General features: G+C 35.5%; 1 pseudogene; it reads left to right on the top strand.

The window, feature by feature from the left end:
* The first annotated feature begins 579 nt into the window (after window positions 1-579).
* Window positions 580-3,842, top strand: LOC129081725 (putative bifunctional UDP-N-acetylglucosamine transferase and deubiquitinase ALG13; annotated as a pseudogene).
* Window positions 3,843-21,381: the final 17,539 nt, after the last annotated feature.

Genomic DNA, 21,381 nt, shown 5'->3' on the forward strand with positions numbered 1-21,381 from the left:
GTCCTTCATTTTCTGCATTATATTTTTCTTTTGTGTCTAATTCATTTTTTGCAGTGTAATATTTTATTTCCTTTTGTGTATATTCTAAAGATACTCTCTTTTTGGTGACCATGAAGATTACATTTAATATCCTAAAGTTATAATAATTCACTTTGTTTTTATCAATTTAACTTCAATTGCATACAAAAATTCTGCTCCTTTACAGCGCCATTCCCATCTTTTTCAGTTGTTTATGTCATAAAATTGGATCATATGTCATGTGTCAAAGACTATAATTAATTTTTTAAAAATTTTATTTATTTGTTTTTAGAGTGAGGAGAGGGGAAGGAGAAAGAGAGGGAGAGAAGCATCAATGTGTGGTTGTCTTCATGCTGCCCCTACTGGAGAACTGGCCTGCAACCCAGGCATGTGCCCTGACTGCAAATTGAACCAGCAACCCTTTGGTTAACAAGCCAGCAATCAATCCACTGAACCACACGAGTCGGGGTAAAACTAGTAATTTTTAAATGCATTTATTTATTAAATTATGGAGAAGGCAGTATGTGGAGTTACAAAACAATGTTACCATAATACTTTTATTGTTCATGCATTTACCTTTACCAGAGATTGTCAGTATTTCTTGCATGGCAGTTCCAATGGTAATAAACACCATCTGCTTTTGTTTATCTGGTGATGTCTTCATTTTTTCTTGCTTTTTTTTTATACTAATGCTCATATAATTTTTATTATAATATCCTCAAATTGAGAACAGCTAAATTTCCATCAAAAAGTGAATGCGTAAATAAACTGTAGTATATCCATACATTAGAATACTACTCATTGCTGCAAGTACCAACTCCCTCCAGTGTCTTTCTCAATTTGAGGTCTCTATTTCTAGGAGCATTGGTTCTTTCTCTTTTCACAGGATCTTGACTTGTCCTGGGCAAGCTAGCTTTTTGCTTCTGTTCCTGAGAAGTGCCAAGATTCTGCAATGCTGACTCCAACTGCTTTCTCATACCTACACTTTGGGCTGCTTTCTGGATACCTGCATAAGCAAGCCATTGTCACTACTACCCATTCCTACCTGCACCCTGCTTTTTCCTTCTGGCTACATTTGTGTTCATTTCTTTCCCTCCCCACCTCGACCCTCTAGGCACAATGCATAAAGGATGGAAAAAGTTCTGCATCCAGTATTCTGTGAGTGAGGTAACAATGGACGGATATTTAGGCAACTTAGGACCGTTTTGATAGCTGACTATGAGGGATGCCTCTTGCCTCTTTCAGGCTATTTCAGAGCAGTATGTGGAGGGATCTTTTGAGAAATACCTGGAATGGTTAGAATATCCCAAGGAAAGTACTGGCCACCTGGAATTAAGAGCTCTTTCTCTAATTTATAATCAAGATTTCATTCTTTATCACAATCCTGGAAAGCCTCCAACTTATATCACAGATAATGGCTATGAAGACAAGAATATACTCTGCTATTCAAGTAATGGTCCTTATGATTCAATGTACTCAAAACAATTTCCATCAAGTGCAACTCTTTGTCAAGCTGTACTGTATGAAATTCTCTATAAAGATGTGTTTGTTGTGGATGAAGAAGCATCAAAGACTGCAGTTGAATTGTTTCGAAGTGCTTCCAAGAAGGACAGAAACAATGCTGTCACTGGCACTGAGGATGCCCATGTTGCCTACAAGAGTTCACCTCAGGATAGAACTGAGAGTGAGGTGATTGCTACAATGTCAAAAATACACCAGATGGGTACAGTGGAGGAACAGAAGAAGCGAAGTCTCCAGAAAATCCATCAAAGATGCTCTTCCCTATAAGGTTGTCAGAGCTCTGGATCCAGAAATCTATCATAATGTAGAATTTGATGTTTGGTTGGACAGCAGAAAAGAACTTCAAAAAACTGATTACATGGTATATGCTGGAAGATATTACTAATTGGGAAACAATTATCAGGTTCATTTGGAATCAAACGGAAAACATTATAATGCTCATTCAGGAAGTTGGAAATGAGAACAATTCAGTAACAGTCTACACTGAAGAATTGGCAAAAAAGCATGTTGTTCCACTGGCTAACTTAAAACCAGTTCCTCAAGTGATACCTGTTCCTGCCAGGAATGCTATGCCTAGTCGGAAAGGAACAAGTTACTAGAAAATGCCTGGGGGCTATTTTCCAGAAATGGCAATGCCTGAGATGGACATGGAGCAACAGAAGAAGATGTTCAGGAAAGTTAAAGGGAAAGAAATGTATATGTCTATGGCTTACAGCAGGGGAGACAGGGTGTCCCTGCCTCCACCCACACTTCAGCATAGTATTATGCGCCTTCAGGCATGACCCTGCAATGCACTACTCACAGACAGCTGGCAATGTTATGGCTAATGAACATTTTCATCCTCAACATTCATCTCAGAGACAAGGTCGGGGATATGGGATGTCCAGAGACTCATCTCACTCTATAAACAGGCCAATATGGCAGACTCTAAAGTGTTTTTACCCTGGCCCAGGGAAAAAGTGCTGCCAGAGCTTTGATAACTTTTCCTACAGATCTCATTCCCTTAGATGTAGTCACCACCGGATGCAGTGTGTGAATAAGGAGTGCCAATATAGTTTTGCCCCAGAAAATGGGCAGATGCCCCAGGGCTTGGAAGAAACCATTACTTTTTATGAAATTGAAGAAGGGGATGAGACTGCTTATCCAACTTTACCTAATAATGGAAGGCCCTCCACAATGGTTCCTCCTACTTCGACATACTGTATTGCAAGGCAAGGACGCAACTCAGGCAAACAGACTTTGAGTTCAGAGGAGGGTGATGGTCAGAATGACAACAGGGAATATCATGAAGAATATATTTATCCTTTATAACCAGACTTTGAAACTTCAGGTGTTTATAGCACAACTGAATCTACAGCAAATTTGTCTCTTCAGGACAGAGGACTATGTTCTATGTCTCCTCAGGACACAGTTACCCCATTCAACCACCCTCAGGAGGTGATGGTAGATTCTGCAGCAATTGCAGCTTCCTGTGCCAATAATGTTCCAGTTTCAGTCTTATCTAACTGTGCAGCAGCTAATCAAGCTGGCAGTACCACTTCAGTTTCCTCACAGAATGCTCTATAGCCTCTATTTGTATCTTCACCTATACCAGGCAGGCCAATGATTGTTTCACCACCCTATCCATACCTCTCTGCTCCTGTGCCTGCTGCTGCTGCCTCTCTGCTGCCAGCACTACCTCCACTGCCTCCTCCTCCTTCTCTACCTCCTCTTCTTCCTGTTGAGGTTGGAGAGGCTTCAAACTCACCACCACCTCCTCTACCATATTCCTGTGATCCAAGTGGCAGTAATCTGCCTCAAGATACAAAAGTTTTGGAGTACTATTTCAACCTGGGATTGCAGTGCTATCACCACAACTACTGGCACTCCATGATCTATGTGCCACAGATGCAGCAACACCATCTTCATGTAGAGAATTATCCAGTCTGTACTAACACACCTACTCTAGTAGATCAGACCATCCCTCTGTTGTACAATGAGGCAGGGAGACAAGAAGGCACACAGGCTGAAGCATCAGAAATGGTACCTTTCCAAATGGTGATCCTGCACCCATCCCTCATGGAGCAGTTTATTTTCCAGTAATGGTGGATCACTGCAGGTAGCCACCTTTGCCTGGTTTTGATTCATGCCTTCCTGTTGTGCCAGATTATGCCTATGTTGCCCCCTGGCATCCTGTTGATGCAGCATATGGCGGTTCTCCTCCAATTCATGGTGCTATGAGTCCTGGGCCAGCTGGCTATATTGCTTCACCTTCCTCAGCCTGTCATTATGTACCTCAGAATATAGAAGATTCAGCAGTATGATGTATTCTTGTACTGCCATTTTTCTTGCTGTTTTGATTTTTTAAAAACTGTTTTGTTAGTGTTTAAATGATTTAGGTGTTTAGAGTGGATACTATTGTATCTGTCTTTCAGATTATTTTATCTTTTGATTAAAATAGTACCTTACAAAGTAATAAAGGAATATTACTTTGGGCTGTGAATAAGGAAATCAAGATGAATGTACAACTAGGCCCATGCTGAGCATACTTTGTTGTATTCAGCTCTCTTCCTGCCAGCCAGCTTGTCAATGTTATATTACTTATGGTACCAATTAATAAAAGGAATAAGTTATACAAACAATTTCCTTGGTTTAGGTGTTACACATCATATTAAACTACAAAATTCTATTAACTTCCACTCTTCCCTAGAAAATAAAACAAAACTAAGAACATTGGTTTCTGGATAACTAACAAAATTAGATGAGAGTTTTTAAATGAGAGTTCTTCAGGTTTCTTAACTGTCTAAATTGAGTTTCATTCTGTGATATTATATCACTTTCAAAGGCACATGGTGCTCAGCTTTAGATTTATCCCGTATGCTATATTGTTTAATATTGGACTTATGCAACTGATTTACTGCACAGTATTGAATTGGTGTCCCTTGCACAGTTAGCATTAAATAAAAATTAGCATTTAAAGTTCCTTAAAAAAATACTACTCATCAATTAAAAAAATGAACTATTGACACATACTACAAAATGGATGAATCTCAGCATAATTATGCTGAATTAAAGTAGCCAAAAAATACACAGTAGATGATTCCATTTATATTCTTTAAAAGTGCAAAGTAATCTCTAATGACAGAAAAGAGCTCAGTGGTTGCTTGGGGGTAGGGAAGGATATTGTTGAAAGGGAAGGTTTTTAAAGGGGCACAAGGAAACTGTTTTGGGTGATGAATATGTTCATTATCTTGATTGTGGCAATGGTTGCAAAAGTACATAAATATGTTTATGTCCAGTATCAATTATAAATTATCCCTCAATAAAACAAACAAACAAAAAAGAATGGCCATAAAAGACAGAATATGTTTTACTAGTGCTCCTCAAAATATAAATGTATAGCTGCAGCCAACTTTTACCCTAAATTCAGAAATCCCTTTACGTTTCTGGACTCCTGTGAAGGAGTTTTGTATATAGAGCTTCCCCTCCAATTGTGACTCTGCCATTGGTGAAACTTTGGCTTCTTGGTGCAGCTTTTAAATGTTCATTGTATTGTATTTTGATTATTTAATACAGCAACACAGTTCAAAAGCCAAAATATAAAAAATATACATTAAAAAGTCATTTCCACCTATATACCATTCTACACTATCTTCTCCCAACAAGTAACTTATTAGTTTCTTATATAAATTTTCCAGTGTTTCTTTATACAAATATAAAGAAATAAGAAAAATTCTTTTTTTTTTTTTTTACGTAAAAGAAAGCATACGAAACAGTGCTTGTATCTTACTTTTTCTCACTTAACTATATTTTGGCAATATTGTGATATATGAACATCTGTTTAAAGTTTCAGAGAATATCATTGAATAGACATATTATTGTTTATTTAACCAGTCCCCTATAAATGGATTGTTCTCAATCTTTTATTACAAACCATATTGCAATCAATAATCTTGTTCAGATGACATTTTATAAATACTTAGATATACCTATAGGATAGATGTCAAACAGTGGGATTGCTGGATTGAAGAATAAATGCATTTGTATTCTTGATCACTTACCAAATCACTTTCCATAGAAGTTACACCACTGTTGACTCCCATCAGTACTTTATGAAGAGACTTATTCCTCATGGCCCTACCAATAGTATATATAGCATCTGAATTTTTGCCTATCTGTAGTTAAGAATTGATGTCAATGCACTTTTAACTGGTTTTTTAAAGAAGTTGAGCATTTTTATATGTTAAAAGAGATGTATTTCTTTATCTTTACACTATTTATGTCCTTTTCCTATTCTCTTAGATTTATTGACACTCTTTCTGTGTTAGAAAAGTTCACTCTTTGTCTCCATAAGTTGCAAGTATTTCTTTCCAGTTTGTCACTTATCTTTTAAATTTTTACAGAGTTTTTGTAATTGAATCACTCTTTTAATATAATCACTACTATCTACCTTTAGCTGTAGGTCCTAGCCAAATTTTTCCTGTATCTTCAGACTACATTTTGCCACCAGGTTAATGATGACACTAAATTGATTCTGCTCCACTGTCCTGAGTGCCAAGAACACATTCTTTGTGATATTTAGATTATCCTCTTCAAAACGTAGTACATACTCATGATGTTCCTAATATAATAACTGAAGATATGGACCAGTTAGTTCATGTCATTTTCCAACCAACTTGGAGGTCAGGCTTGACAATTAATGCTGTAAACTGTGTCACAGGGATGCCAAGAGGGAAGTCTTGGGCCATGACAAACTTCTGATCCTCTGGGAACTTTCTACATTAGACTAGTATATCAGAAAATAGCATCACCAGCCAGACCTCCCCTTCATTTTTGAAGGGCAGTTTTTATAGGTATAAAATTCTTGGTTGATAGTTTTTGTCTCTTTGAATGAATCAGCCCACTGCCTTTTGGCCTCCAAAGTTTCTGATGAGAAATCCACTTATTAATGATCTCTTGTATGTGACAAGTTGTTTCTCTTGCTGCTTTGAAGATTTTCTCTTTGTCTTTGTGTTTCAGTAGTTTGAGTATATTGTGTCTCAATGTGGGTCTCTTTAAGTTCATCCTATTGGAGTTTGATGAGCTTCTTGATTGCTTATATTAATGTGTTTTATCAAATTATGAATTTTGGCCATTATTTCTTGAAATATTCTCTCTGCCCCTTTCTATCCCTCTTCTACTTCAATTTCTGCAGTATACATGTTAATCTACTTTATGCTTTCCCGTATCCCTTAGGCTCTGTTTACTTTCTGTAATTTTTGTTCTTTCTACTCCTCAAATTTGATTATTTCAAGTGTCCTAACTTCAAAGTTGCTGATCTTTCTTCTGCTTGCTCAAATCTACCTTTGAATCACTATAATGAATTTTTCATTTCAATTATTATAGTTATAAGGTCCAGAATTTTTTGTGGGGAGGGTTTGGGCTTTTCCATCTCTTTATTGCTACTTCTATTTCTTTTATACATCATTTTCTGACTGTATCAAAATCTTTCTTTGTTTTTTTTAAGAATATTTCAAAGAGCTGTCTTGGAGTTTTTATATAGTAAATCAGCCATCAAGTCTTTCTTAGAGAAAGCTATGTTGGTGTAATTTTTCCTTTGAGGAAAGGATAGTTTCCTGTTTCTTTGTATGGCTTGTTATTTTTTGTTCAAAACTAGATATTTGAATCCATGTGGTAACCAGAAATGAGATTGTCTCCTTTCATGGGACTTGCTTTGTATGATTGCTGTAGGCTCTTTGTGCACTGAGAATCAGCCTGAGGTATAAACCTAAGGTTTTCTTGGGTCTTTTGGAACCTATGCCTTTCTCTGGGCATACGCAGTTACTTTTTAAATTTTTCTTGTACAAGTACTTGTTTCTGAATGTCCTAATCTGTAATGTATGGTTCCCAAAATAGGAAAATGAGAGAAGTGAAGGGAGTGGAGATATCTACCCTTAAAATCCTACAGAAATCACCCCAGTTAAAACAAGAATAATTTGCCAAAATGGAGGGAGGTGCAGCAACAGTGGCAGCCCTCTTCTGCGTGAGCACCTGCAATCAGTGACACATATTCTTGATAGTTGGAAGACAGTGTCTTATTGCCCATGCTGGTTCTTGTAAGCTGTTCATATTTACCATCTATAACTTACACCTGGAAATTTCAAACTTTTAGTTGACCAGAGTTCTAAATTGTTATATTAGATGAAATCTGCCAGTATAATTGCTCTGTACCATATTCTCAAAATCATCTTTCCTGTGGGAAGCTTTTAAATTATATCAATTTCTTTAATTGATATTATATTCAGTTCAGTATCTGTATTAACATCCTATCAAATATTTAACTGATAATGTGTTTTTATTAATGTTTTCAAGGAATTTTCTATTTGGGGATTATAAAATGTATTGGCTTATGTTTATTCATAGAAATTCCTGTTATTTTTTTGTCTATAGGAATATAGTAATGCCTCATTTTCAGCCTTATATTGATCAATTGTATCTTTTTTATTCTCTTTGATTAGTCTAACTCTAGGTTTATCAGTTATATTGGTCTTTCAAAGAAACAGTTGTTGTTCTCTAGTCTTTGTATTCTATTTTAATGATTTATGTTATCTTTATTCTTTTTTCAGTTTTAATCTTTTCTTTTTCCAAGTTTTTTAAATTATATTTTTAACATTTTAGATCCATGACTTTAGAACTTCTTTTCTCCTCTTGGTATGCTCTGAGAGGATAAGTGCGTAAGTTTGGGATCTGGAGGTCATGGCAGGACCAGAGATAACAGCATTACATGACAAAAAATAATACAGTCTGATGTCGAGGCCTGTAAAAAGAGTAAATATATAAATAACAAATTACTTCCCTGAATAGGGCCTGAATACATTGAGAAATAGAGTAAAAGAATCAGGAGCTAGAAAACAATAATACCTCCTGAGTTGAAGGACATTATCTACATTGAGGCCACATGGGCCTAACAGCTTCTGAATTTTGCAGACTTTTGCCATCCTGGTATCACTGGACCAGGGCAGGGGTCTCTGAGTGTCTGTTCCTGTAAGATTGCCAGTATAGAGGAACAAAGGGAAATTCCTTCTTTGTGTAAATGGCTTGTTCCCAAAAGGGGACAAAAAAATGAAGATCTGGGCTAAATAAGCTTTGATTAATATTCTTAAACCTACTGACTTTGTAAGGCACTCCATCTCCCCTGTTATGGAGTTGGTAAACAGTAGAAGAAAGCTGAAAGTTTTATACTAATCGAGCTCCCTTGACATGGTAAAGAAATATCAGGGATGTAGGAGAAGCATTCTACCTTAATAGTCAGAACTAGGTAGAACTAACAGAATTTTAATTGAGGCCATAGAGCACAAAGGATAGCAAGAAAATCAGATGCCCCTACCTTCTTGTTAAGATAATATAGGCCCCAGCCTTCATTCCCACTCCCAGAAGAAATTATCATAAGGAAAGAAAAATAACAGCTTGAACTGGGCCAAAATGTGGTGCAAGAGTCAGCTTTAAAGACAAGTGACTAGGAAGGGAAGGGGCAAGTCACAGAACATATAGCAAGGACTCATGGACAAAACCAAAGTGGGGAAGGATTGAGGGAGGGAGCGGGGGCAGGGGGCAGGGGAAAGTGGTGGTGGGAAGGCAGAGACAAATGTATTTGGAAAAATAAATAAATTAATTTAAAAAAAAGACAAGTGATACTGCAAACTGCAAAGAAACTGTTTTGATCTCAACATAAATAAGGGATAAAGTTATTTCCAGTTATATAGAAAAAGAAAAACATATTATTGTCTATCTCATTGGTGATTTTAAGTTTTAATTCACGACTTTGCAAATACAAACACAAGCACTCTTTGATTTCTGAGCAAGACACTATGAAATGAGAAAACCTAACAAAACCGTCCACTTGGGTTTCTTATTAGATTTAATGAAACTTGTTTTATAAGGTAAAATCTTTTAATACAGACAACCGATTACTCAAAACCCAAATATCCCAGTCAAAAGACAAACACACTTCATTAATTTCAAGACTCAAAGTAGAAATGTGAAGAATTAAGGTAGACTTTTAAAATGTAGCATTTTGCAGGTGACATATTTTATTTTAAACTCTATTTTCACGTATTCTGCAGCCAGATCCCCTCTTTAAGAGTGAGGTAATCATCACTAACTGCTGAGAATTTTACCTGCTGACTATTCATAATTGCAGTCCACCCTGGGAATCATCCTCATCTATAAGGAACTACCCCACTCAGGGGAGGACTGCATCGACGATTGGCTGGGGATGTCAAGCTGTCAAAGGCCTGACATTCTCCCCAGTTTAGGATAACTCTGAAGAGCCACTCTAGCTCCAGAATTCCCCGCAGAGTTGGATATAGACAATCTTGCAGTTTGCTATGAGTCAGGTTCCCCTCTGCCCTCCTCTTTTTCTCTAAGGTTCCTCTCCTGAGAGCACTCCTCAGAGAGTTTTTATGGACCTGTATGTTTCTGATTTTTATGTACAGGAAACCCAGTCTAATAGAGTTGGTACCAGGAGTGGACCAAGAAAGACTGTAAAATGAAATATTGGGATGGCTCACTCACTGGCAGGCTGGCACTGAGGACACTTCCTCTGGTGGTCGGTATAATTTGCATAACTCTTGGCATACCCTAGAGGTATAATTGTTCATTTTTTCACTGGTGAATTATAAGGTTTTTCATTTGGCTGGTGGAAACATGAACTCCTAGGACTGAGTGAGTTTCAGGGGTTGTTCCTTCTGCACCTTTGGGTGTTTCATTCCCTGATGTGTGGTTTCCTCACACATATGGTGATGGACCTGAACTCAGCTAAAGAACCTGCCAGAGCACTGTCTCTGCAGCTTGCCCTTCTCTGTTCTCTGTCATGTGAACTCCTGCAGCTGTGGACTCCCAGGGTTTCCTGCTCCATCTCTTGAAATCAAGGAGATGGATGGCTAGGTGACTTTTGGGGTGTTCCAGCCTGAAAACTCTCTTCAGGCAGTCAGAGGGTCAATGGAAGACACACCTCATTTGTTTCCCATCTCTCACTGATCAGTCCTGTGCTGCCTGGTGTCTAGTATATAATATAAACTATAGTTTCATCTATTTTATTTGGGTTTTTAGTTGTTTCATGTGGGAGAATAAATTTGGCTTGTGGCTGAAAGTAGAAGTACTCTGAATTAAGATGTTTTTTAAGGAAAATTATGTATGTTAATTTTAGAAAAACTAATTTCTTGCATAAATACCTACCCTCCTGATATCCTGCAATCACAGTGTATTATATCTGACATTTAATGTGATAAGGTTATAGAAAATAAAAAGTCAATGTTTTAATGAACATGAATAACAGCATTTCAGTAAAAGAAAATGAAACTCAAACAAAATAATGACATTTTGAAGTTACAGTTCTTTGTAAACCTTTTTTAAAAATCTGTAAGAACAAAAACTCTCCTAGATTAATTGTGGTCAGTTACTTGGCTTTAAATTCAGAATACTCAAAATAGTCTTATTTGGGGAATTATTTTAAAATCATGTATAAAAATATTTATGCAATGAATTCATTTTTGTGTTGTTTAGAGATAAAGAAAATATACATATATGCCTGGAGTAACTCTAAATAAAAGGGTTTTGTTGAGATAGTGAAATGAGAAGCCTGCTAAAAATAGAGGAATGAATTCACTAAGAATAAAATTATTATTTCTCAAAGACTTGAAATCTGTCAGGGACAATGAAAATTGACTTTAGTTTTCTGTCTTGTAACTAGTAGGAAAATACTTTTAAATCCTGATCTTCCCAAATTTCCAAACATTTGGTACAATAAAAATTTATTTTTTTAGCCAAATAATGTGTCTATGATATAAACAATTTTGAATGAACAGAAGTATTGTTGCACAATTAATATAATTCTTTTTCTTTTTGTTTACTACTTAAAGATCTTCTATTTTAAAGAATTTATACAATTTTTGATGTTACACCCAAACTCAAGCTATGTAGGATCTGTTTCAATGAAGTTTATTATCAATATGCTTTACAGCTTGAAATATTTTGAAAAGCCTTAAATATGTACAAGTACCTATTAGTTTGATTTTGTGATTCATTCCTGTATATTGGATTTTGGTTCAGAATGAACATAGTGGTTGTTTATTATATACAGATAAAAAATGTACCCGTTAGCAATTCAGGGTCATATTTTAAAACAATGAAACATTTTTCTACTTTTAGTTTGTGGTAATTCATTTAAAAGTAATCAAAAACTCCTTTCAATAAATTTTATTCGCGGGTTACTAACTGAGCAATACCAAAGCAATTTGCCAATATGTTCCAATCTGTCAAAATGTTCCAATCTGTCGTGATTTCCTACTAAGTTTATCAGTATTTGTTCTTTTTTCAGGGGAGAGGCAGGTTAGATATAAAACTTCCATTTTTATGATGAAAATAACAATAAAGTTTCCATATCAGTTTGCATCACATGTGGAAATAAACAAGTCTCTTTTTTTTGGCATGGAGTTATTAAGAGAATCTTGTTACTATAGAAACTCTTTGGCATTTCATCTCTCTATTTCCTCAGTAGGTCCATCACATTTCCAGTTGGTCTTCTGGGATTTGATCCTTATTAATGGTCAAGTTGACAAGAGAAGGAGGAGGTCAATCTTGAGAAGCGGACAAGCATTGTCCCTGAAGGAAGCTGGCTCACTCTGGGCCTCTGTGTGACCTCAGTCAACGGGTAGGGTAGATTTAAACTTCTAACAGGAGGAAGAGGGCCATTTCTGCAGTCCTAATGACTTCAAGAGAATCTGGGAATTTTAATTCCAATTGCATTCACCAGAAAATCCCACACCAAGTTTCACTATACCTCTTCTTCCTTACTGGAGCTCTGATGACAATGAAAGGGATCTGATGGGCTGAAAATTCACCTTCTGAAACTCTGCTATTCTTATGAGGAAGACTTGGGCTTGGTGCTTCCCTCTGTCTGTCACTCAGCTTCAGGAGGCGAAGGTTTCGTTAAATACTACCAAGGAAGTATTAAACATAAGTACTTCCATGTTTATTAATCATTCTACCCTATTATTATCTCTCTTCAATAAACCAGTTCTGCTTCCCACATCCATGCAAGTTTATAGTCTGTATTGTTACCATTTCCTTCACATCCCTCAAGTGCAGGAGCATGCCCAGTGTTTTCATCATAGCACATTTGCCACAGACATCTTTGCCACAAACATTGCTGCTGCAAACATTTTTGCATCATAGCTAATTGACTGTAAGAAAATTAGTCTGTAAAAGAATAAAATAAAGTAACTGATTGACAGGTTTTTTGTTGTTGTTTGTTCATTTGTTTGGTTTAGATTCTCCATTGATGAATAAACCACCTTCAGCAGGCAATGTACTTAAGAAAGTTGTCAGTTTGGTTTCATTTTTCCATTGATAAAGTTCTCCCAGTTACTCCCACTTTTATATTATATATAAATCTTAGCTACCCCTCATAGTGCTCTATATAGTGGTAAGTAGATATGGTGTTGTTCTTAAAATAACATTTTTTCCAGATAATGATTTGCTCCAAGAGTTAGTTGATTATTTTGAAACACACTACATTAGGAGAAAAAAAAAGAGGTCAAGGTCCTCTTTAATGGTGTAAAGTTCAACCAATTTTCCATAGAATGAAAAAAAGTACTTAGGTACAATCCACAAATAAAATTAGTTATTAGCACAGTAGTACCATGACTCTTCACACATTTTAAATGTATTTAAATACTTTTTTATATTTTGCTATAGAGACATTTTAATTTTATGTTCTTTTTAATGGCCCTGTTTTATTTTTGTGATTTTATCTTTTTTTACTGCAAAATTGCCATACACCCAATTAGTTAGGTGGCAAGAACACTTGCAGCAAAAATGTTTGTGTCAAAGATGTCTACAGTTAATGCTCTAGTACCTGAAATCATGCAAGAGATAGTGCATCAGCCAGAGTGTCCCCTTTTATTGCTATGCCATTTCACTACATAGAAAGTCAGGTAAAACACTCAAGTGTCTTTTATTCACAAAACTTAAAGCTGAGCCTTGAAAAGGTCAAATTGTTTCTAAAACAATCTCAAGAATATTTCTAGAAATACAGGAATATTCAATATCCAGCAAGGTAAATTTCACAATACCTGGTATCCCAGTCAAATATCACCAGGTATGCAAAAATAGAAAATATAATTCATAATGAGTACATCAATTCATTAGTACAAACATCAATAAATGATAGAATTAGTAGAAAAGAACATTAAAATGTTATTATACATATAATCCATGTGTTAAAGATGTAGAGGAAATATTTACCATGTTAAGTAGAGGTACAGACTTATGACCCAGACTTATGAATTCCACTTCTGGGAATTCATTTGAAGAAATCCGAAACACTAATTTGAAAGAATATATGTACCACTATGTTCATTGCAGTGTTATTTACAATAGCCAAGATTTGGAAGCAGCCGAAGTGTGCATCAGCAGAAGAGTGGATAAAAAAGCTGTAGTACATTTATGCAATAGAATACTAATCAGCCATAAAAAAGAAGGAAATCTTACCCTTTGTAACAGCGTGGATAGACCTGGAGAGCATTATGCTAAGTGAAATAAGCCAGTCAAAGAACAAGTATGATATGATTTCACTCTTCTGTAGAATCTGATGAACAAAATGAAATAACAAGTGAAATAGAGACAGACTCATAGATAGGAAGCAGGCTGACAGCTGTCAGCGGTTGGAGGGCTTGGGGAGATGGAGGTATCAAACAAAAGACCAAAAGAAAAAAAAGGAGAGAGAACTCATGGACATGGACAATAGTGTGGTGATTGCCAAGGAGAAGAGGGTGGCGGTATGTGGAGGAGGGTATCTGAGGATAAATGGTGATGAATAGAGAGTTGACTTTGGGTGGTGAGTGCATAATACAGTGTACAGATGATGTGTTGTTGAATTGTGTACCTGAAACTTGTATAATTTTATTAACCAGTGTCACCCCAATAAATTCAATAAAGGCGAGAAAAAGAGATACAATATTTCCCAAAGGAAATTCTAAGTAAAAAAATATATATATATATAATGTCTGAGGTAAAAAACACACTGCATAGGATAAACACTGGATTAGACACGGCAGAAGAAAAGACATAGCGATGGAAACTGTGCAAAATTATGAAATTATAAAACACAAGAAAAATACCAAAGATGAATAAATAGAGTACCAATGAGCTGTGGAGGAACTTCAGGTGTCTATTGAAGTTATATGGATGTGGACACAGAAAAAAATATTTGAAAAATGGCAAAGATTTTCAAGATTTCATAAAAACTGTTAACCTATTAATCCAAGCAATTCAATGAAATTCAAGTATAAGAAGTATGATGAAAATTACACCAACACTCATTATAATCAAGGGACTTAAAACCAGTGATTTCAAAAAAAGTCTTCAAGTTTTAAAAAATTAAATTTACATTGCAACACACAACCATGGCATTACTATCTACCTAAAGACTTCATATATATTGTATATATGACATAAAGTCTGTAAACATCCCTTTTTAGAGCAAATATTATGTTAGAAATTTGGGGATGGAGAAATATAAACATGAATAGATTATGGTCAGTTTATCACCAACCCATTGATTTTGGCCATTTATATGAAAGAAACTATTGTGGAAACTCTGTAACTTCAAAAATGTCTTTTAAGATTATAGAGCCTTTGACACCAGTTCTGTGTAAATCTGCTCTGAATCTCCTTGGTGTTTGTTTTGTGGATTGAGGTTTTGTTTTTGTTTACTGGTTTTAAGGGAATTGACTTTAAGGGAAAAAAGGAGCAACACAGATTTTCATTTACAAAAGTAGAATCAAAATGAACAACAATTGAGGGTGATTGGTGAATTTAAAGAAAAAAAATTTAAGTAGTAGAAAGATAAAAATTCACAAGTGGCTTGCAAGCTGAGCTCTTCCCAAATACTAGGAAATGGTTTTAGGTAACCAATTTACTTATAAATCCGCATAAATATAAATTAAGTGGTTAAATGGGTAAAGGAACAGGATACAGTTAATGTGAAAACAATTATAATTAGCATAATCTAGTGCATTCTGTATGGCAAATTCATTTTGAATATTATAATATGGAATTCTTAATATAACTGTGTCATATATGAGTCATCAGTTATTAATCTTGTTGTTATAGAAGACTGAGGTTTTAAAAAATTGCCATATATGCTGCACAGAATATGAAGTAACACCAAATATAAAGCCCAAACAAAGGCCATGACCATTTTCCCAATGATAAGATCTAAAAATCATAAGTCTGGTTCATTTCCATTCTTTAAGCCTCATTTTTGAAACTCAAGTCCTCAGAGAGTCTCTCTGACAAACCTATACTTATTGGTTCCTCCCCAACATCCTCAGGAATTGTTTTATCAGAGCTTTCCATAACTTAGAGTTATTTCTGGATATTTTTACTTGTTTATTGTCTCAGGAGGCTTAAGTCTTATGAAGAAAAACACAATGCTTTCTTCATTTATCACTTACCACTGTATACTAGTATGGCTACCACTAATAGTAACAACAACAATTACAATGTTATAGGACTAGACTTAATACTACATAGTACTTCTATATTTACATAGTCCAGAAATATAGAGGATGGAGTGGAAGACTTTGTATTTTTATCATTTTGATAAAAACAATAAAATAAAATCAAAATATATTTACTATAATGATGAGCAAAACATTTTTAATTTAAAAAACATTGAATTACCATTCAAGCATGCCCTTTAGCAGCCTTTCCATCAGATATAGACTATTTCAATAGAATTAGCCATTTGCATTGAAAGTTTCCAGTTTTATATGCAAAGCTCTGTTTTTAGTTCAAGGAAATCTTACTGGCTAAGCAATGTTGCCTAAAAGAGATGTAACTAAATAAACCTTCACTTTATGTTTTCTAAGAAGTCTATGCAGTGTTTTGAAAGCAATTAAAATTTTTGTGGCTTTTGGATATTTGATATCATCATGCCAAGAATCTCCTCAACCTTATTTTTCTAATTCTCCCATTCTGATATTCATACAGATTACTAACTGGCTTATGGTTTCATTTAATGAAGTGCAGAGCTCCATAAGTATTTAACATAAAACACATGGTAATGCACACACCCAGAAGCAATTAAGTCAATGAGAATTTCAGAATACACTTCATTCCCTACACCTTGGAGTTCCAAAAATGTAAATCAGCCATATCCATCTAAGACAACTGTGGATTGAGTGCCTGGAGTGGGGCATTTTTAGAAAAGCAATCACAGAAGAGGTTCTTTAAAGTAACATATTTGTAAAAAGAGAATAAACAGTGGTATAAATAGCTTTTCTCTTTCTAATGCAAAATAAATTAGGATATCAACCCTAATTTTTAAAAAATGGACTTAATTTAGTAAATTCTTTCTTCGATTATACCAAAAGCTATTACTGCTTCTGTGTTTCAAGTGATAGTCTCTTAGCCCAAATAAATTCTATTCCTTAATGCCTACTTACTTCAGATAAAACAGAACACATAGGAAAATATGGTGATTTTTATTTCCCAACCCTAGCTTTGAATCTTTGCTATCTTGTAAATTTAATTTTTATTTATGGGATTTTTGTGGGATTAAGTCAAATTAAGACCACCAGATGGTACAGGCCCAAAATTCAGGTGCCTGATGCTTCAAAACAAAGCCCAACATTCAAGAGATCAGAGTTTGGAGCAAAGAAAGGTTTATTGGTCATAAAGGCCTAGTTCAAGAAGATGGGAGAACTAATTCTCACATCCATCTCAAAAGAGTCTGGAATCTAGCCATCTTCTATTTTTAAGGAAAGGGAGGAGGGGCAAAACAAGGGGTGGGTCCTGGCACTTGACAGGTAGGTGATAAAAAGGACTCAAGGAAGAGTGTAAAATTTCTTAATTCCTTTGTTCTTTGTAGTCCATTGACCCCAAAGATTCTCAGTCCAGTTATGGATACTCCTGTCAATCTCTGAAACATAGACATTACTTTGTGCATAACTCCCCACCTCTTTGCTGACAAGGGGACTGCTCAAGCCCCAAGAATTGTTCTAGTTAATTAGCATATCTATACCAGGAGCTATTAGCTTGCAGGCCATCAGAGAGACAGGAAGTATTTTATTCTGTTATGCAGGGGTATATAGGACCTTATCAAGACCCACTATGGCTATATCTTATTGCCTACTTCACTCTATTAATAAATTCCTGGCTGATCTGTATTTTTGTTGCTTGCCTCAACCAGTAACTCAACTAAGGCCATCTGAGATGTTAGCCTTCCCTGATTGTTTGCCACCAAGTCCTCTTTGTGTTAAACAAAGCATGGAAGTATGGGGTTTTTTTTTCCTTGCTTTCTGCCAAATAAAGTTAACTCCTCTGGCAGAGAAGCTACCAGTAATTACTATTTGCCTTTTGTCTGTCCTGGAAGAATCTCCATGAATAATGATTTGGAAGGAGGTAGTGAGACAGAGTACATGGAGTGGTGAAGCAGCTGCAATCAACAGAAGCTACAAAAACTGTGAAAAAGGTAGTAAGGCCGCCCCCCACCAAACACACACACCAGATTTATGGCTTAAACTGGGAGATACCCGCTTGATCAAACATGGCAACTAATTTTACCTAATGATAACCACTGGCCTCATTATATGCTCATTGTAATACATTAACATGCTGAACCACACACCTGTGCTGCCATGATTGGAAACAGAAAGCTCATATGAGAACACAAAATGGCCCATGGAGGTCCTCTGAAAAATCTCTACCCCCGTTTCAGGAAGATCCTGAATATTCCTCCTCCTTATTAAATATTTAACCCCCTGACCCCACAATTAAATGAGCTTCAATAAAGGAAGCAAATTCTGCTAAATGGAGGCTGCTCTGTCCATGGAAGCAGTGTCTCACTGCTTCACTACTAAACTCACTTTCACTTTTAAACTCTGTTGTGGCTTGAGTTTGAATTCTTTCCCATAAGAAGCCAAGAAACCACAGTAGGTTGCAGATAGTTGGGTCCCTGGACCCCTGGAACACCTGCATCAGTGGGAAGGAAAAAGTAGTAGCCCCTGGCTATTTATAAATGTTACAAAGTCCCATTGTTCTTACCAAATGTTCAGTAGTTTTCCCTTGAGTAAAGCTTCTCAATTGTTGTATGCTTTGGTCATTTTTCAGAGCCCAGCAATGTTGGCTTTTAATAATTTTGTCCATTTTTATTTTTGGGAAAAAAATTACTACACATAGTTTTTAAGCCACTGAGATTGGAGGATTATTTGCTACCTACTCTTTTCTGACTGATATAACAGTTCTCTTTCTCTCTCTCTCTCTCTCTCTCTCTCTCTCCCCCCTCACCCTAAATCAGTCACAAATATTTAAAATCAAAATTTAATCCCCACTTCCAGTTTCACCTCCAACATATAAAGAGCTTTGAAGAGCATTACTCCCTTTCTCACAAAAAGAAAAAAACGAACACACTAAAATAATGGATTTTATTGGATCCATCATAAACATGAGATCATAGGGCAAATCATCACCCCAACATCTGGAGACAAGTGAATACAGAGAATCACAGTCAAAATCAGCTTACCTAAAGAAGAAGCTTCTGAAGCAATACCTCGCACAGAACAATTTAATGGTAATTTTGATAAATTTCTGGTGACCGAGTACAGACTAGCTTTAGAATTAAAAACTCCTGGGGGCCCAATGTTAGGAAACTAACTTTCATGAGTGTTACCTTCAGGAACTCCACCAGACTATCATGATAAAGATCACAGAAAAATACTCCCATGTTTCAGGCAAGGGGAGGGGAAAACATAATCATTTAACAATATACCTAGGTATTTTTAAATACCTCAGAACTTTCTCCATAAAAAACCAGTAACATACTATTTTATTATTAAGTGTTATGCACTATACATAATTATATGTGCCATACTGTCATACAACTGGGAACATAATAGGCTTATTTACAACAACATCACCACAAACACATGAGTAATGTATTGCTCTATGATGTTACAATGACACTGTGATAAGAATTTTTTAGCTCCATTGTAAGCTGTTAGGACCACTGTCATATTTGTGGTCCATCATTGAACAAAATGTTGTTATGTGGTACATGATTACAGTCTAAATCAGGGGTGTCCAACCTTTTGATATCTCTGGGCCACACTGAAAGAAGAGGTGTTTTGGCTCACACATTAAATACAAAAACACTAATGAAAACTGATAATCAAAAAAAAAAAAAAGTCTGTGCATAATTTTCATGATATCTGCCACCACAGATAAGCAAAAAGTTTTCCTATAATAACTCCAATTATGCAGCAGCCCTTTTGATAATCTTTTAAAATCATTGAGCAAGTCCCAAGTTTGTGATCACTAATATAGAAAATTACATATCTTAGTAATAAAAGGTCATTTTTTAAAAAATAATGAAAGTAAAAGAGGGCAACATAAAACTAGTGGGATGTTTGATATTGTATTTGAGAACCTAGTGCATCAATATCTGATTTGACAGAAGTAATAGCCATTCTTATTGAGTTCACAAGGTGCTCATCAGATATTTTGGTTCTAATTTTACTCTTAATGTGTTTTATTCTGGAAAATAATTGCTCACAAATGTAGGGGCTGCCAAATAGCAATAATATTAATAAGGCATGATTTTGAAACAAGAGATATTTGTCTCTGGGAAGATCGGGCCTATAAAAATCCAGTAAAGAGACACAATCACATTTTTCTTTAAGTTGAATGTTAGACTGCAGCCCTATGCATGTCGTTTGAAAATTGGCAGATAACATTTATGTTGAATGAAAATGGAGTTGCAACAAAGCAAATTATTTTCCTGGAAATCTTGAAATCTGTTTTCAAATTCTTGTATCAAACCGAAAAGCAAGTCTGCATATTTTTCACTGTTCACAGGATTGTGTTTAGCCAACATGTCGAAATGCATAAAATTGTTTGCCTTCATTTGAGCTTACCATAATTTCAGTTTCATTTGGAATGCAGTTATGGTTTGAAACATGGTATTGATAAGTCGGTTTTCCCCTTGAAGATGCATGTTTAACTCATTTAAACGAGTGTTAAATCCACCAAAAATGCCAAATCTGTAAGCCAGTTTTCATCTTGAAGTTCCAGCACAAATTTGTTTTCTGATACCACAAACAATTTGAAAACATGTCAGAAATCATAAAACCTTTTCAACATTTGGCTCAACTTAGCCATTTTACTTCTGAAAAGTAAATGATGTTGCCATTGTCAGCATCAATGCTTTTAAGGAATTCTAGAATTGAGGATGATTCAATTTTTTGGCTCTTATGAAATTCAGTCATGATGACGATTTGTATGACGTTATCCATTTTGAAACCTTTGCACATAAATTTTCTTGATGTACTATGCAAAGATACTTCATCAAACATGTGTTTGGGAGGCAATTGCATCATCTCCTATTTAATTTTAAAAGTCCCTCTTTTTTACCTACCATCACTGGGTCACCATCAATAACTATACAGATATGTTAACAATGGACCAAGAAAAATCACTTAAACGTTTTTTTTATGCTTCACATAAATCTATTGATTTATATGTGTCTTTAAGTGGCACTAAAGGAGCCATTTCTTCAGTGACATTATATTCGTCTTCATACCTCTAAAAAAAATGGCAAGTTGTACCATATCTGTAGTATCAATGCCATCATCCATAGCCAAAGTATAAAATTTAAAATTAGCAGCTTTATTCTACAAACTTCTTTTGATAACTTTTCCATTTTCTTTAATTTGCCTGTCTATAGTATGGTGAGACAAACTGATTTTAAAAACGTCCCCCATTTTCTCAGGATAAATTTTATACACCATGCTTTCTATACATTGCTTAAATAAACTCACC

Source organism: Pteronotus mesoamericanus, unplaced genomic scaffold (genome assembly GCF_021234165.1).
Source record: "Pteronotus mesoamericanus isolate MK-2021 breed Mesoamerican mustached bat unplaced genomic scaffold, CSHL_Meso_final scaffold_118, whole genome shotgun sequence".
NCBI lineage: Eukaryota > Metazoa > Chordata > Mammalia > Chiroptera > Mormoopidae > Pteronotus > Pteronotus mesoamericanus.